Source organism: Eriocheir sinensis, unplaced genomic scaffold (genome assembly GCF_024679095.1).
Source record: "Eriocheir sinensis breed Jianghai 21 unplaced genomic scaffold, ASM2467909v1 Scaffold629, whole genome shotgun sequence".
NCBI classification, from domain to species: Eukaryota; Metazoa; Arthropoda; class Malacostraca; order Decapoda; family Varunidae; genus Eriocheir; species Eriocheir sinensis.
The window spans coordinates 225,398-240,140 of record NW_026111975.1 but is presented as its reverse complement, the minus strand read 5'-3'; the positions used below and the strand labels follow the sequence as shown (position 1 = coordinate 240,140).

The 14,743-nt window shown below is 36.2% G+C and overlaps 1 pseudogene; it reads right to left on the bottom strand.

Moving 5' to 3' along the window:
* Nucleotides 1–4,965: 4,965 nt before the first annotated feature.
* On the bottom strand, nucleotides 4,966–11,143 carry LOC126993541 (uncharacterized; annotated as a pseudogene).
* Nucleotides 11,144–14,743: the final 3,600 nt, after the last annotated feature.

Below are 14,743 nucleotides of genomic sequence, written 5' to 3'. Positions count from 1 at the left end.
TGGTGCACATAAAGAAACCTAAATTAATTGATAATTTTGAGATGTAAGTATAAATATAGAGATAAAATAACTCGTACAGGTAACTATCGATTCTGTGAGTATTGTGTCCTTGAAGAGGTCGCATAAATCAAAACAATGTAAATCAAACAAGAGGTAGGTTTCTATAAAAATAAACATTCACTTCACTCAGTGGAGAGAGAGAGACTATCCATATCACCGAGATATCCACTCAGTCTCAGCCTCACTCGTGTGAGGAAGAGATGAGGGACACCATGAGCGACTGGCTAGTATTGGTACTGGTACCAAGCAGTCTGGTATCGGTACCGTACCGTATAGCTGGTACCGTTAGTAACGGTACTTGCCCACCCCTATTGTTGAGTAGTGTGGCAGTGTGGGTACTGTACTGTTGTTCAAGCGGCGTGCGGGAAGAACTGAGCTCAGCTGTGTGGCCACGGCGCCGTGTGAGTCCAGTTGCGTAAGACATCTGGTGGCCACTCCATAAAATATCGCGTATAAGTGAAAAAAAACTTGTAAATTAAACATTTATTTGGATTTTGGACCCCACGTTATTTCAAAAAACACGTAAACCAAACTCACGTATATTGAGAGTTACCAGTATATTGGCTGAAGCGAGCCAGGATGCAGTATGTGCATCCTCGGATATGGTACAGGGCATGCAAAGACGCAGTATACACGTCCTCGTGTTGAAGGGGTTAAAGTGCGGCTGTAAGGTGCCATGTGAGGAATAATCCAAGAGTAGTGTGTGCCACATTTTTAACCCCACGTTCGTTGCCCCGCCCCCCCCCCTTACTATAAAAATCAGGTAATAAAAATATCTACATGCAAATGTAAGGTCACATCGCAGCCTCTTAACGTGAGACAACGATATACAAAATGTCTGGTGTGCACACAGGCACCCAGTGGGTATTGAGGATGATGACCTGGAAAGGAATCTGTTGTATGGCCAAACTTGTTTTGATGCCTGGACTTGGCCAGCCATATGTCCAGCAAGCAATAGACTTAGTTAAACCCCAGATTTTTTACCTGGATTCTATTTTGGTTCCCAGACTTGGCTCAAGGCCACATATGTCCAACAATTGCTGGACCCTGGATTTTGTCTGGGAAATCCGATACCCGGGAAATTGAGGGTCGAGTGTATTTACAAGCATTTACACAAATAACATGACACTATTTAAGTGAACATTGTACTATTATTCTGCCCTAAGACTAGTGCTGTTGCTGTTGTAGCTGCTGCTGCTCCTTTCTTAGTCTTGTGTTTGCCACAGTCTTACTGTGATTTTATTGCCTGCCTAAAATAGTGTACTTCTTGGGATGGCTTAACAACTGGCACAGAGTACTTGATGCAGCTAAGTGGGAGCAAATTCCACAGCTTGTGATCAAACAGCATTTTCTTGTTAGGAGTGTTTTGTATGCACAAGTTTGAGTATTTATATTTAACCTATTTTTACAGTTTTTTGTATTCATGAAAAAAACTAATGCACTGAACGGCCAGTGCTATTTTGTAATGGCATCCACTCCTCTGCAAGGGCCAACACTCTTCAGTCAGATCTGCAAGTGTGCTCTGAGCTCAGTGATGTTAATACTTCTATGTATATACTGTTTTGTCTATAGAGAGAGCATCCCAAACACCTTTTCAAGACTCGGAAGGTTGACCTTTGCAGGTTCTTGGTATCAGAGACCAGAGCTGCACTGCTGGACATGGTATAGCAATGTGGAAGGATAGCTTAGTAAGTACTTGCTACAGGGTTTTCCAGAGTGTGGAGCTGATCACAAACTTATTGCTACATTCGTTTCATGTTTTCAAGATGTAATCATTGTGTTTGATCTTGAAAACTTAAAACATCTGGTGTGCTCATAAGTATGTTTGAAGGTCTCCTGGGCCATAATCAAGGTTCTGCCATGTGAACTAATACACCTGGGGCCATTCTCACAGTCATCTCCGAATGTTCGGAAGATGGTCCCTAACTGCGTTCGGTGGCTTCTACAGTAGTAGTAGTCGCATTTGTACTGCTACTACTAATACTACTAACTATACTACTACTACTGTAGAAGCCACCCGAGCGTGTTAGGGACCGTCTTCGAACATTCGGAAACGACTGTAAGAATGGCCCCTAGATCATAACATAAGCTGCTGGATGACACAGTTCACTCTGTCCATGCATGTGGTGAGGATATAGATGTCACCAAAAGTTTCACACACAATGGTAGGTCTTACTAGGAAGTCACTTGACAGATTGACCTGGCCCACACTGTTATGGACTCAAGCTAAATAAGAGCATATGATGTCGATATCTATGCAGGTGGACAAAGATTTGAATTTTTCAGTCACTTGTGCTTCCTGTCTTACTGTATGGCTCTTGAGACATGACAGTGATTAGTGACTTGGAGAGGCATGTAAATACCTTTGGTACCAAGTGCCTTCGCAGGATCATGGGGTATCACTGGACTGACTTCATGTAGAACCAGCGACTATGCAATGAAACTGAATCCAGTCCTCTTACCAGCTTAGTCCACGAGTATCAACTCCAGCCTATGGGCACATGGCACGCCTCCTGGACGTCAATCCCACTCCTAGGGTTGTTTCTGTACGAGACAACCCTGAGCAGAGACGAAGGGGACACCCACTTAACACATGGCTGGGGCAAGTCAATCAATCTGGCCAGGATGGACTTGGGATGGATAGGGCAGCTGCCTGGGAGCTTACTTAGGGGAAATGTTGGTAGTGGAGGCGGCGAGTGAGTGAAGCGACACAGCCCCGGGCATATGCTCCCCGTTACTTAGTTCATGAGTATGCAGTGAGTCTCAAATTGGTTCATATGTGCTTGGCACTCTTTAGAACCCTGTAGAAGTGTGAGATATCTTTAAATATGAAACTCTTCAAACTGCAAAGGATGAGTTAGTGTGCTGACATGTTTACTACTAAAAGAGGCACTAGATGCTCTCTGTAAATGTAGCTGCAACCATGAAAACAAATATCAAAACAAGTGACATTCTAGGAGAAGGTTAGAACACAAAATACATAAAAACTGACAAGTAGAAGCTAGGTATAAACTGCAGACCTTTATAGAACAGGGAGACTTGACAAGATTGAATATATTGAGATACCTGGATTTCTGTAGACTGTGAGCTTCTTAGTCTATAATGGTCATGTAAAATGGGCATGCTGTTTATACCTTGCTTGTGGATGATAAGAAAGGTAAATACTTCATATTACTTACATAAAAGTCAGCTCTTGTTGAGGGTCAGTATGATGAAGCACTTGAAAACAAAAAAATCTTCTCAAATTTGGGATATCCCACCACTCTTCTCATCTCGTTAATGAAGAAAATACTGGAGAGTTCTTGCATGGTGAAAGTCTCTTCAAGTTCTCTCACTGCTCCTGAGGCCCTCCTCTCACAGGCACTGAGTAGTCTGTGGAGACTGCAAATGACTTCTTACCCTGCTCACAATACACACAGCACAGGAGAGCTGTTATCACTAAGTAAACCATCACACTATTTTATTTTTGTAATATGAAGCAAAGTGAGAGCACATCCAGAAACATTGTATCTTATTGGCTGTCCTGTTTCAGTCAATGAATATTAATTCATCTGATTCATTACACTTTTTTGGCAACATATGAAACTTTGGTGTTCTGTGATTCTGATATAACTTAAAAGGAAACTGCACCAGTAAATCAGAGGAAGAAAGTACAGGAGCAATATGCTACAACAAATCAACTCAGAAGGAGGAGACTGTTACTGTTCACTTGGCTCCACTTGAGTGTTATCTCTCATCTCCTCCTCTCAGGCAGAGTCAACATCAGAGGGATTTTTTACAGCCTTAACCCTCACAGCGTCGGCGTCGTACATGTACGACACAGGCTGAGTCACCTTCCCAGCGTCGGCGTCGTACATATACGACGCGACAATTTACGACACACACCGTGACTCAGATGTCATTTTTGACACTTTTCATGACTTAAACCTATGTTTTTTCAGCATTTCTGACATAATGGGAGAAAAAAATTTTTTGAAAAGTGCCGACGCTGGGGGGGGTCACGGGTGGGAAATGTTCCGACGCCATGGGGGTTAAGATAAATGAAAAATAAATATAAAGGAAACAAACAAACAAAAAACAGAGGCACTTAAAGACTGCATGACAATTTATAAATATGAATCCTCTAATCTTAAGCTGATGAGATGATTAAAAAAATATATTGGCACAGGCAAGTTGAGGCCAGTGTTGGTGAAAATGGTAAAGTTAAATAAAACAAAATACTATGGGAAAGATGGATGTGACCACAACAGTCTAGGATGAGTATGCCATGTCTTATGTATTAATGGATTACAAGTCAAGTGATAAATACCAATGAATATCCTTCTCTCTTAAGATCAGAACAATCTCTGACCAGCAGCCCACTTTATGGAGGGCTTACAAAACAATCAAATAAAGAAAAAAACAAAAACAAATAAAAAAGACTGGAGACCAGAGTAAGTTATGACAAAGATTTAATGAAGTGAAAACCAGTTAACAAAATTAGGCAAATGTTGGTCCCTCAAAATGACTATTGGCACAGAGCACACATCTGAGGTGTGCATTATTGTACTCTAGCAACCTGTTGTCACACCGCATGTCTGATTTCATGGATGTGACATGATAGCCTACACAGAGGAAACAGTTGCCAGCATCAATAATATACAGGCGACAATGACAAATGCTGTCAATCATAGTTGATTTTGAGTTGCAAATCCACTCTTACACTGATGACTCTACTCTGCATTACTCAACATCTTTTGACAAAAGACCCTCCCAACAGGAACGACACAATTCTGGGATGGAGGCTGCAGAACACTTAGTCTCAGACCTTGCTATCATTTCTGAATAGGACAAGAGGAACTTGTGTCCTTCAACACCTCAAAATATCAACTTCTCCACCTATTAACTCAATTGTCATAACACCTATACACTATTTTTATATAACTCTCAGCTGTCACCTTCATCCTCGGATATTATCCATGAAATTGGATATGCAGCAAGTTGCCAAAGCATGATAATGCACGCCATAGTCATGTGCTGCAATAATAGATATGAGTGCAACCAGACTGTCAGCCACAAATGGTAAGTTTGGGGGGAGGGTATACCCCTATTGGTAGCTTACTTCATTACTAAACTATGTCACTTTGGCCTTGAAGTCTGTGGTGGGTATGGATTCCTTTCCTTTTCACACAAGGGCTAAATGTAGTACAAACTCAGACTGATCTGTGTCCCATATTCATGGTTCACCTTGTTTGCATGTCTGTCATTTGGCTGTAGCTGCTGACTTTGGAGAAGACAGCACAGAATTAGGCCAAAGCTTGGTACACACCAATTACTGGTGCAGAACGGGTTACTTTTTACTAAGGTCTCAAAAGCCACTGGTGACTGCCACATTGTAAATCCTAGTCATATGCCTGTCTAGTTTTGTTTATTCCCACCCCTTTTTTTTGGAGGTTCTTTTTTCCTGATGGTCCTCTAAGTAAAGCTATCCTACCTAAAATTCTCCTTACATTGTCACATTCATGGTAAAAAAAAAAAAAAAAAAAAAAAAAAAACACTACAACACTTTGTTCTTTAGTTTAGGGGGCCAAGTGGCACAGTGGGTTGGGTGCTTGCCTCGTGACCGAGCTGTGGGAGGTCAATCCCAGTTCATGGTGACTTTTCGGCTAGAGGTAGCACTCTCTTGTAACCCAAACTGAGGTGTACAGTCTTAGCCACCTGGTTATGGAGATTACTTAATAATCTTCACTTGCTCTTCAGTTTGCTCATCACCATTAGCGACTCTATTTGTTATACAGGCAGGTTATGTGACCATCTTGAACTATGTCTTGGGTAAAACATAATCTATGAGGGGTCTTAGCCCCTAATCTTTCTTAGTTGTTTAAAATTTATAAAGAGAAATGTGGCCTCAACGGCTAGCATTTTTCAAAAGTATAGCTTTTGCATCACAATAAAAAATTATTTTCTGTACTCTTATGCACTAATTGATTTAATGTTGCTGATAAAATTGACAGTTTGATAGAGATTACCATGCTGGTTTGATACTTGATAACTGACTTGATTAGGATGTACACTTGAATATAGCACTCACAACACATTGGAGCTTTAAAATCAGGAATATTTCTATTCATGTCTCATGAACTGGACTGGTGCTACTTGAATCCTTACAAATAGAAATGTGACATACCATTCATACTAGCAAATTCACTCAAGGCAGCTGTACACAACACTTAGTTCTGCAGGCAATAGAAGTGCCAAATGTCACAATCTGGAATGATCCTTGCTGGGAAACTGTGACAAACTATGAATTAAGGCCATCACTATGTTCAATGAAGGTGACATTGCCAATATTCTAACTGCAATAAAGATGCTATATTACTCTGTAAATAAACACAATAAATGCCTCAGTAACTAGGACAAAATTCTACACCGGATTGAAGTAATGAGTCTGATTGCTGAGGGGGACTCGGCCCCGTAGAAGAAAGCTCCAAAAGTTCTTCGTTTCTCCATCAAGGTTGGTTTGGTGAGGGGCTCCCTAGCTTGAGGCGACACAGTGTTGTTTGCTGAGATCCCACCACCTGGAACTGGGTGCTGGAGGTAAAGACATGCAACTATTAGTAACGAAAGTTTCTTTTATAATCCTGAAGGTGGCATGGCCCCACCTTTTAGATAGGAAGTAAAGACAAAGGAACACCAGACTACTTGCAATGGATCTAAAGTGAAGACATTTTTCATTTTTGTACCACATCTCTTTTGCTGCTCTGAAAATTTATTTAAGCTCCCTGCTAAATCCTTTCTTTTTCAGACAACCTCTTACCCCTTTAAGTCTGTAAAATTAAGGACCATCTGTAGTATAAAAGCCTCCTCTGTCCTTTCTAACCTCAATGAAACCTAAGATGTCACATTAAATATCAATAGTCAAGATACTTTTGTTCACCAAAGTAACACTGTATGCTACCAGGGTCAGATATCAAAAGCAGCTGTTTGTACCTAGATATTCATAGCACCACATCCTCTGGAGAATATCTGATCATCGCTTTGGGTTGCTCTCTCACTGCAGCTTCACACGTCTTGCATCAGTGTTCCACAAAACTAGCCATTCAGTTAAGAATCTATGTTTAACCATGTTGACTCTGACCTTATCTGCTACATGTGAGCACAGCATAAGGTTTTGCAATATGAATACTCACTTGAGAAGATAAAATGCCCAAATTAGGGAAGCTTCATTGCACACAGCCATGAGGACTGTCCACATGTCTTCATTGAGCAAATTGTGGACATGGGCTGTGAGTCTATCCACCCAGTCCCCTGTACTCCTGGTACACGGTGGCTGTGTAGGCAGCACCCAGGAACCCAGTCATGAGGATGATGTTGGTCATGATGAACACCACAGTACCAATGGTTGTTGGCAGCAATGCACGATTGAGGAATAAACAGTGGTGGTCGGTCTCAGGTGATGGCTGCAACACAGAGGCAGCAGTGATGGGCTAGGGAGGAGGCCAGCTGGCACCTGAGCAGTATCCTTTCACAATTCCCCTCACCAACTCCTCTTTAACACCTCCCTATGGTCCTCTGCCCCGCACAATGCCAGGGTCACCTACCAGAGCAAATGGCCTCCCAATCACCCCAGATAAATTTGGGAAGGTGAGACCGACTGAAGATCCGAATTAGAATAGATTTATGACACTTTTCTCATGATAAAAATATCAACTTGGCATTTAACTACATGGCTGATATGCTGAAAACATTGATAACATCTATGATAAGATCAAAATGTGGTGTGGTCACCTTGCTCTGAAAAACAAAAATAAAACATACACAAGCTGGAAAGTATAAAGAGATAACAAAAATTTAAACCAGACTTAATAAGAGAACTGCACTACAATGAAACTGGAAAATAATGCTGCCTACATTGTAAGAAGATAGAGATGACTTAAATCATATGTAGTGGTGCAGTGGTTAATGCTGCATAGCTATGAATCCAGCAGGCCTGGGTTTGAATCCCAGCCTGGGCAGTTGGCATACAGCATACCGGGCTGTTCATCCTCCCTTTCAGGCTGGTCGATAAATGTATACCTGGGAAACCTAGGAAAGGTAAATTGCGGTAACCCAGATGTCACACCAACCGTGTCCTGAGGTAATGGGTTCATCCCATCTGAGGCTCAAGGGCCAAGGTGACGAAGATGGGCATCAAGGCCACGTGCAGCTATAGCGTATGCCTGCAACTTTACTTTTACTTTAATCACATGACATTAAAACATGCAAAGGGCCTGGAGCATGTAGACAGGGAAAACTTGCTGGTAAGGGATAGTGGATGGACAAGGAGACATGAACATAAGTTGAGGAAAGCAAGATGCAGAAAGGATACAAAAGAGTCTGTCTTCCTAATAGAATCATTGATATTAAAGAATAGTCTGGACATAAAGGTAATTAAAGCTAAGAAGATCAATGAAATTAAGGGAAAGTTGAATAGAAGCAGATATGGAAACAAAATGAGCTGAGTTCAAATCCTGTATACTTGATAAATACACACAGTTTATTTGTATTAATTTGAAATCAATGTTCTGCTCTTTATGTGTGTGTGTGTGTGTGTTTTCAGAATCCAGACCTGTGACTAGTTTGTAGAAGATGAACAGTGGATCAACACAACTGTCCACATATGAGCAGGGAGAGCAGAAGGGCTGATGCTGGTGTGTTTTGATGCGGCTGCATAGCATGCCAGCGTGGGAAAACAGCCACCCCATAAGCTCCCAGGTATATTGGATTAGCCACCTGCAAAATTTATAAGATTCAGTTATTAAAGATTCATGTGAAATATCATGTTGTGGCGTCCTTTCAGGTAAGTGCAAGCTGGCATCTAAGAAAGAAGTCTCCTATATATTTACTTCAATTTTCAACCCTAACTGAGAAGAAAAGGATGATGATGATGATAATGACAGTCTAACTAACCTGATAGGGTGTTTTAGGCGTGCGCTGCACAGACCGGGCCATGACTGTGAGGGCCACTATAAAACACCTTCCAAGCACACCAACCATCCACTGGTGGTGCGACAACACAAACACTGACAGAAGCTGCAAGCGGTGCACACATCTAAATTCTGATCCAAAGACCCTCGCCATTACTTTCTTATTTACTACTTCAGAGCCTTCCTTCAAATTTCAATCAAATGTATAAACTATTTCAACGTCTTTCCCTGTGAACTAAGAGTTTTGTGATTATAAAGTAAATTGGATAAAACAACAGCAAAGACTATACCCTTCATTTTTTTACTTTCGCCTAAAGAACATTCCTATGGTAACTCTTCCCCATATTTTCTAGTATTTCGTCCACACTTTCGAAGATGATTCTATTTTTTATTAATTTAAACACAGGTATGACACTTACAATTCCTACATAAAATATTGTGAATGGGTGAAGAGCTGGATAAGCCAAGGCCAGCGAGGGGACTCCCACTGCTGCACCACCTTTCGTGCTCGTATCGCCGTGTCCACCTGTCAATCCATCACGACAGTCAGAGAGCTGCTGGAAACAAAATTAAAAGTGCAAACTGTTTAAATCTGACATAAAAGAATAGAGGTATAGGGCAGCAATGTTGACTATGAAAGCCCTGCAAATATAGACTAAAACATGAAAGTGGTCTGGTTAACTTATGTACATAGGTGTCGACTATTCAAGACACCTCTCCTCCAGAAATTGACCTATCTTTCGGCCCCACTCATCTTAACTCCTCTATAGGAGCAGCAGGTAACAGACTTTTTTTCATTATATAGTTTCCTTTTTTTTTGCCTTCTTGAGCTGTTTCCTTTGCTGTAAAAAAAAAAAAAAAAAAAAAAATCAACTGACGAGTATGTGGCTGCCATGCTACAGGAGGATGAAGTTCCCAAACAGTCATATGGTGTGTTTGATTCCCCACCTGTACAAGCAGTCACTGATGGCAAAAAATAGCCTAGAATGTACTTTCAGGTGGGCGACCTGCCTCCAGTTAAAACTAAAAAGAAATACATGGGTGGTATCAGTTAAGTAAGTGGGGATTACAGATGTGCCCAATGGCAGTTGGGTTAAACATGCAGGGATTTTAATTCCCAAAGTACAGTAAGATCTTACCTTTAATGACTTTAAAATAATGGCAACTTGAATAAATAGCAACTTTTACAATAACACTTGGATTCTTTCAAATACTGATTTTTCACTGGAAGAAAGATTTTGTATCATTACACTATATACACTGGTAGATAGACCCTTCCTGAACATAATATTGGACTAAGCCACATGACATCATGCTAGACTAGAAAAACTAACACAGATATGGAAGCATGGGCCACCTGGGCAGGCGTGAGGCCGGCTGCATTAGTGGTGGTGAGGAGGTGTTAGGCCCCTGGGTACAGCACTGCCCAGCACACTCCAGACACTCCTCCAACTGCTCCTGAATGAGCTGTGTTGCCTTCACTGTCGACTTTGGTCCTGCCCACTCTGAAGATGTATTAATTGGTAGTTCAACCTCAACGATTATTACTATAATGATGTTTATTGTTAATTCTACTAGTTTTATAGTTGTTTTTGTTGTTTCTGTTGTTACTTTCATTATTTTCAAGATTGCAACTACTCTTCAATTGCTTTAGGAAGTATGGGTTAGATTACACCAAAGCTGAAGAAGATTTAAACTTTTTGGCCAATTTGAATCCATCAAACTGGATGGCTTGCTGTAAGAGAAAAGATTGGAAAAGTTGGGGCTGCCATAATGAAAAGGAGAGAGTGACACAACACTGCAGTATTATTCAGGGATTGGAGTAGATAGAACTGATAGAAAAGATGTTTTATGGAACAGGGGAGCAAGATGGTAGCCACTATAGACACTCGCCTGCGCCAGAATGGGCTGGAATGCCGACCATCCAGGCCCACGGGAAGATGCCTACCGGCTAATAGGCAACAACGTAAAAAAAAAGAAAAAAAAGAAAAGAAAAGAAAAAAGAACTAGGTAAATACAAGGGAAATCACAATGATCTTAATCAATAAAACACTTTTGGTCCTGACGAGGTACTCCACAAAGTGAGAGGTGACCACAGGATGCAGCAATGTGAAGAGAAATTGGAGCCTCCGAGGCATCCTCAACCTCCAGATTAACCTCCCTACAAACTTCTGCAGATATTGAACCAACCCTGACCATGGGAGAAAAAAATATCACGGTATATATTTCCTACATCCTCCAGTGCATACAATACTTTGTTATCTATAGTAAGATATTTAGCCAAACTGACTTAGTAAATAGGTAGATGAATGAATGAATGACTTAATGATTTCCCATAGAACTCATATAAAATTTGAATTTGAGTAAACTGTAGCCAATGCCGTCAATCACATTTAACAAGACATTATGTTCATCAAGGGAAGATATTAAGTCTTTTGACATAATGACTCAGTAAGAATATGATGCATGCCAGATTCATTACTCATCAGGGTCATCTTACATTGAGACCAGCGATGGCAGCACAATGAATGGCCACTCTGCCAGCCCGTCTGCCACACCATGGGGTCACCAGCCATGCTTTGGGGAGTGTTACAAAACATATTCCCAGGGAGTCCCCTGCAGCAGGCCACATGCACTGCCGCTTCCCCTATTCAAAGAAAAATAATTTTACTGTGATAAGCTATCCACCTTCCTTTTGCTCTCTCTCTCTCTCTCTCCTCTCTCTCTTCATTTGGATTTTACACCTCCTTTGTTGTAGGCTACAGATAAAAACCCCTTGTTAGGTTGCAGAAAAAAATATTAGGCGGAAACTCTTCTGATAGCATAAGGTGGTTAAAAAAATGATGAGATAAGCAAAATACATAAAAGAATTTGTATGTTTGTATTAAAATATATATACAAAATACATAAATAATAAGTAAATTGTATAAAATATATACAAAATACAATAAAATAATTTAAATTTGTTTAATTTTGTGTATTTTTGTATATATTTTTATTCAAATTTTCGTAATTTTATGTGTATTTTGTATATTTATTTTCCTACAAATATACGTTTTTTTATCGGAATTTTGTTTATTTATTTTGATACGAATTTTCATTATTTTAGGTGTATTTCATATATATATTTTTGTACTTATTTACATAATTTTATATGTATTTTGAATATATATTTTCATAGAAATTTACTCTATTTTATGTGTATTCGGATATATATTTTGATACAAATTTACATTATTTATGTGTATTTTGCATATCTATCTCAATACAAATTTTCTGTATTGTATGTGTATTTTGTATATTTATTTTAATACAAATCTAATTATTTTATGTGTATTTTTGTATATATATTTTTAAACAAATATGCGTTATTATATGGGTATTTTGCATCTTTATTTTCATACAAATTTACATTATTTTATGTGTATTTTGTATATGTATTTAAATAAAAATTTCCCTAGTTTCATGTGTATTTTGCATATCTATTTTCAAACAAATTTAAATTATTTTTGTGTATTTTTGTATATATTTTTATACAAATTTTTGTTATTTTATTGGTATTTTGTATATATATTTTCCTACAAATATCCATTCTTTTAGTGGAATTTTGTTTATTTATTTTGATACGAGTTTACATTATTTTATGAGTATTTTGTATATATATTTTTCAATGTATTTACATTATTTTATGTGTATTTTGTATATATATTTTCATAAAAATTTACATTATTTTATTGTGTGTATTCGTATATATTTTGAAAAAAATTATCATTATTTTATGTATTTTTTGCATATCTATTTCAATAAAATTCTACGTTATTGAATGTGTATTTTGTATTTTTATTTTAATACAAATTTAATTATTTTATGTGTTTATTTGTATATATATTTTTTTAAATATGAGTTATTTTATGGGTATTTTGCATCTTTATTTTTATAAATTTTTACATTACGTACATATCTTTAATACGTATTTACATTATTTAATGTGTATTTTGTTTATATATTTTTATACAAATTTACGTTATTATATGTGTATTTGAATATATATTTTGATTCAAATTTACTTTATTTTATGTATTTTTTATATTTATTTCAATTCTAATTAAGCTTATTTTATGTATCTTTTGTATATCTATTTTCATACAATTTTAGCTATTTTTATTTATTTTTGTATGTAGTTTTATACAATTTACGTTATTTTATGTGTATTTTGTATATTTATATTTATACAAGTACACATTCTTTTATTGGCATTTTGTTTATTTATTTTGATACGAATTTACATTATTTTATGTGTATTTTGTATACATTTTCTTATACGTATTTACTTCATTTTATGTGTATTTTGTATATATATTTTTATAGAAATTAAGTTATTTTATGTGTATTAATATACATTTTGAAAGAAATTTACATTGTTTTATATGTATTTTGCATATCTATTTCAATACAAATTTACCTTATTGTATGTGCATTTTGTATATTTATTGTAATAAAAATTTTAATATTTTATGTGTATTTTGGTATATATATTTTCATAAAAAATGTGTTGTTTTATGGGTATTTTGCATCTTTATTTTCATACAAATTTACATTATTTTTTTAATATTCTGTGTATTTATTTTGATACTATTTTACATTATTCTATTTGTCTTTTGTATATATATTTTTTTATACATATTTACATTATTTAATGTGTATTTTGTATATATATTTCATACAAATTTACGTTATTTTAAGTGTATTTGTTTATATATTTTCATTCAAATTTACATTATTTTATGTGTATTTTGTATATGTATATCAATACAGATTTACCTAGTTTTATGTGTATTTTGTATATTAATTTTCATACAAATTTAAATTATTTTTTGTGTATTTTTGTATAGAGTTTTATACAAATTTACAATATTTAATGTGTATTTTGTATATCTATTTTTATACAAATACACATTCTTTTATTGATATTTTGTTCATTTATTTTGAACGAATTTACATTATTTAATGTGTATTGTGTATATATATTTTTATACGTATTTACGTCATTTCATCTATTTTTTGTATATATATTTTTATAGAAATCTACGTTATTTTATGTGTATTCGTATATATATTGTGAAACAAATATACATTGTTTTATGTGTATTTTCCATATTCTTTCAATACAAATTTACCTTATTGTATGTGCATTTTGTATATTAATTTTAATACAAATTTAATTGTTCTATGTTTATTTTTGTATATGTAATTTTATAAAAATATGCTTTATTTTATGTGTATTTTGCATCTTTATTTTCATACAAATTTACATTATTTTATTGATATTCTGTGTATTTATTTTGATACGATTTTACATTATTCTATGTATATTTTGTATATATATTTTATACAAATGTACGTTATTTTATGTGAATTTGTTTTAATTTCATACAAATTTACATTATTTTATGTGTATTTGGTACATCTATTTAAATACAAATTTAACTTATTATATGTGTATTTTGTATATCTATTTTCATAGAAATTGAAATTAATATTGTGTATTTTTGTATGTATTTTTATACAAATTTTCCTTATTTTATGTGTATTTTGTATATTTATTTTCCTACAAATATTCGTTCTTTAATCGGAATTTTGTTTATTTATTATGATACGAATTTACATTATCTTAGGTGTATTTTGTATATATATTTTTATACTATTAACATCATTTTATATGTATTTTGTATGTATAT